We start from the raw sequence: 5086 nt of genomic DNA, 5'->3' as shown, positions 1-5086 counted from the left end.
TGCATACCTCCGCATCACAAGTTTGTATGGTGTCTACCAGCTTGGCTATCGGCACATCAGAAGCTGCCAATATGTTGCGCACGAAGGCTTCCAATGTGCTAGTGCTGCTGAATGGAACACTAACAACAAAAAATGAGACTGATAGGCCCACTGTCAGTGCCTTGAAGAGAGTGGGATTGAACCTGGCAGCACTCCTGCATGAAGCTCTCCACCTCTTGCAGGATGGAGTAATTGCAAAGCTGAGGAACCGCGAGCATCGTGCCCTCCAAGTGATCAGTGAATAGAAGATAAACAACGAGCAGATGGCCTTATAGAGGAATGCTGCCATTTTTGCGGAGGCCGAGGTGACCAACCAGAGAAAGAGGATCCTATAGGTTGTGGAGGAGGCATGCAAAATGGTCCCAGAGTTGGCCATTCCAGAGGAGGAGCCAGTCGAGGTCTGCATCCACAAATTGGCCATAGGGGTGTGCGACACTTGGACAGAGATGGCGCGAGTTCAGTTGGAGCTGAACCTCCAGATTATAGAGCTCCAGTTGAGGGCCCAGCCTTGAACACTGCCAGAGGTAAAGGAACAGCGGGCAACCATTGTCACAGAAGCAGTTGCGGTGGTGGAGAGTGTTATAGACATTTTTGGGCAATGCAAACCCAAGCATAAAATGTCCATAAACCAAGGGCTCCTAAGTCCCTAAAAGTGTTGTTCTAACCCCTAAAGGAACAAGGTCAACTGATTACAGCTTCTCCCAGAAGTTCTCCATGAAAAACTGCTCAGAACTGGTCAAAACAGGATCATTTCAGCTGCTCCATAGGCAAAGTGCGTTGCATCTCACCTAAATACACTGTGTGGGTGCATTGAATTTCAAAAAGCCCTTCTATGGGGTGCGATGGGTGAGAAGTGACAAATGGAAATGTCATTCCGCGAGGTGGAGAGGTATGGAATCTTCCAGAAACTTCTCTTGTGACACTTGCCTCTCTGAATTCGACCAAGGATGAGTAAGAGATCATCAATCTCCAAGTGGAAGCAAGAACTATCAGAGGGAAGACACTAATCAAATCACAAGCTGACTCATCTCCCTTACAGATATCTATATATGGATCCCTCATCCCAGAGATCCAGAGGCTGGAATTTTGCATATTGTAAGGAATTGTTGTTGGTTTCTTGAGACAACATCATAAGTGTTGGGTGATCTAAGCTTTGTATGAGGTGAAGAAGGGCTTACTTGCTGAGAGGATGATGCTGGGTCAGAACAACTGGTTGTAACTCCCTTGGCTCTTTCTTGTTTATCAATAAAAGCTATTCAAGTTTTCCTCCATACTCTTGTGTCATTTATGTTTTATGCATTTGTATGGTCAATTTACATCTGATCCTAGATTGTTTATGATTATAGATCCATGTTCTTGTATAGTGTCATGCTACTATGATCCTACAGGTACTCTGTGAAGCTGGGCGTACAAGGGAGCAAGTAGCGAAAGGCTATCAAGAGAGAGAAGAATCGAACTAGGAGATTAGCGCAAGACAGAGGTTGGTCTTCTTTGTTCTTCTTTCATCTATATTTCATAAAGGAAAAACGAAAGTAGCTTTACTTTTTTTGTTTCTAAGGTAGCTACCACACCTTAGTGGGATAAGCAGTTCTGTGTAGACACTTTTCCCTGTAAAAAATGGCGACTCCGCTGGGGAAAAAATTAGTTTGTTTGTTTATCTTCTTTGATTGTTTATTTTATAAACTTACAGACGGAGCCTGAAGTCGAGCCAGGTAGCTTTCGAACTGCATTTTCTATGCAAATGCAAAGTAGATAAATGCCACTTCAGTCAATCTCCGGGATTTTTTATGACTTAAACAACTGATTCACAAACTCTCTGATTGCCCCTCGTGGTAGCTCTAGTAACCTCCTTATATCTACCCCTCATTGTTGCATTGCTGATTACCATTTGCTCGACCAAAACCCATGAACTGAACTGCAAACTGTGACCCAGAACCCAAGCAAAGTCTCGTCTCTGGTCCAGCGCAGGTACTGTTCTGTGAATCTGAAATTCAGTGCACTTCCCAAGTGTGGAAGGTGTGCTGCATTTCAAATTCCCTGTGTTACAGGTGCGCTGATCATACTAGGCATTGTTCAGTTTTGGTTTCTGTGATTCATTCTTTCCAGTTCTATTCGTGAATTTTGCTGCCTGTAATCAGTATATCTCTGTTTTATACCTGGGGGCATGCAAACCTTTTGGCGTGCAAGCAAAGAGCGATCATTTATCTGTTTTTTGGATTGGTCGTTTCATAACTTGCATAAAGAAAGGATGTGGAGCAAAACTCTAAAAATTGCCGTTTTTAAATGGGACATTCTTATTATACGACTGGATTAATCGAGCAGTTTTAGCACATAGTTCAAGCTGGTTAAAAAATAAGCATAAGTCATGAGCAAATGTTTCTCCCCGCGTTTAAGCTCATTAAAAAATGAACTATTTCCTGGTAAATAACCATTGTGAATGTAGTACTTCAGCCTTTAAAGCCTTGGTCGTGTTCTCATCATCACCTCCACTCTGTATTGGTCGATCATTCACCTCCATTTGATTGTTTACCCCTTTTGAAGAACAGCTACGAAGAGTGATCCCACTAGCCATCCTTGTAACACTGCCGTGATTGGAAAATTCCAAACCTTACCTGGAATCAGCTGCTACCCAATTTTATCACTCGTTCCTCAAAAGACGAGTCTCCTTTAAGCTCTTTTCAACTGACTCGTAAAATATGAAAATATTGTCGAGCCATTGGCCTCTCTAGCTCGTTAAAGGGACCGGAAGTGCTATCCCTCCTTTAGATTTTAATCTTTTTGGACCCGAGGGATTATTACACAAAAAGATCGAGCGCTTGTTTTGTTCGGCTCGTTAAATATATTGAAAACTCATCCCTTTTGTATTGTTTTATACTTTTTCGGACTTAAGGGATTAGATGACGAAAAAGGAATTTTGGAGTTTCCTTTACGTTCCTTTTAAGACTCTATAAAATTGAAAAGGACCGAGTTATCTTTGTCATTAAACTCGTTAAAACCTAATAGCGACAAACTTGTCCATAGCAGACAAGAGCGAGTTTCACTATCGCTAGGCTCGTTAAAACATAGCGATGGGTTTGCCTGAAGGGAAAATTATAGAACAAGCATATGTTATCCTCCTCAAGCTTGACAAAAATAAAGAGGTACTGGTCAGCAATGACTGGGGAAAAATTGGGAAGAAAACTTGAAGAAACTTTGTTGGTAGCAAGTTGCTCTTGAACATGACACTTTCGCTCCGCATCCAAGTTGGGTTGGGTTGTTTCATTCACCGGTCACATCACCATGGTCCCATCACACCATCCACATTTGGGGTTAATGCTACCAATCCATCATGTCAATGTCGCCGATATGTTCAAGAGAAGTCATTCAGAGAATTCACCTGTGTCTCACCCGCTACAATACATTTACACTCCATTCTTTCATGACCGCCACCCTGAACATTATGTCATCAGATCGTTTTCACCTCCATTAAAATCATTTGCTCCATTCCGTGTCATTGATGTGGGATTTATTGAGGCCCTCCTGTGACGGATCGCTTCTTGTCGACATCAGCTCATTATCCAAGAAGTCGATCTAGGAACACCCCGTTTAGTACTTTGAAGCTTGCATGCCTCAATGGCAAGTTTCTCACTTCCGGCGACAGGTTTACATCAATGGCCTTCGACCGAAAGATTTTACATGGTGTTCGACGCCAAGTCCTTTATTCACACCACGTGAATTGTACTGCAGTACCTTGAGGGTCATTATCATTATCGGTGATTCCTCTCGCGCCTGTTAACAGCTTACATCATTGGCTGGTAATCAGGCGATGTCTTTCCATGTTCGACTCCAGAACATCTCTCACATGGATAGACTTGTACTTCGAGTGAAGATCGAATGAGATTGAAGACCCCGGATCTAGTTTCATCCATCCGGGCTGCGATATATATTCAGGGAAATAAAGACATTAAATGTACATCGTTGCTGCATAGATAATCATCCAATCAAAGGGATGATGACTCTACCAGAATCATCAGTCTACACTCAGACGATTGTCTGTCCTATGTACATGAAAATGAATTTATAAAGCTGAGCATGGGAATGCCCGCCTCAGCTAGATCGTGAACATATTATGAAGATAATGTATTGTATTATATCTTATTACAGGTCTCCTCCCAGCTTGAAAGAACTTCGGATCCTCATAATAAAGCATTTCACCCAACATCAAAAGATTAACGACCTCATGCTTTAGGGGCAACTGTTATAGACATTTTTGGGCACTGCAACCCCAAGCATAAAATCTCCATAAACCAAGGGCTCCTAAGTCCCTAAAAGTGTTGTTCTAACCCCTAAAGGAACAAGGTCAACTGATTACAGCTTCTCCCAGAAGTTCTCCATGAAAAACTGCTCAGAACTGGTCAAAACAGGATCATTTCAGCTGCTCCATAGGCAAAGTGTGTTGCATCTCACCTAAATACACTGTGTGGGTGCGTTGCATTTCAAAAATCCCTTCTATGGGGTGCGATGGGCAAGAAGTGACAAATGGCAATGTCATTCTGCGAGGTGGAGAGGTACGGAATCTTCCAGAAACTTCTCCTACGACACTTGCTTCTCTGAATTCGACCAAGGATGAGTAAGAGATCATCAATCTCCAAGTGGAAGCAAGAAATATCAGAGGGAAGACACTAATCAAATCATAAGCTAACTCATCTCCCTTACAGATATCTATATATGGATCCCTCATCCCAGAGATCCAGAGGCTGGAATTTTGCATATTGTAAGGAATTGCTATTGGTTTCTTGAGACAACATCATAAGTGTTGGGTGATCTAAGCTTTGTATGAGGTGAAGAAGGGCTTACTTGCTGAGAGGATGATGATGGGTCAGAACAACTGGTTGTAACTCCCTTGGCTCTTTCTTGTTTATCAATAAAAGCTATTCAAGTTTTCCTCCATACTCTTGTGTCATTTATGTTTTATGCATTTGGATGGTCAATTTACATCTGATCCTAGATTGTTTATGATTATAGATCCATGTTCTTGTATAGTGTCTTGCTACTGTGATCCTACAGG

This window comes from Pinus tabuliformis, chromosome 6 (assembly GCF_031772625.1).
Source record: "Pinus tabuliformis cultivar Carrire ecotype Pingquan chromosome 6, CPIR1, whole genome shotgun sequence".
Classification (NCBI taxonomy): Eukaryota; Viridiplantae; Streptophyta; class Pinopsida; order Pinales; family Pinaceae; genus Pinus; species Pinus tabuliformis.
Note: the sequence above shows the minus strand (reverse complement) of the source record.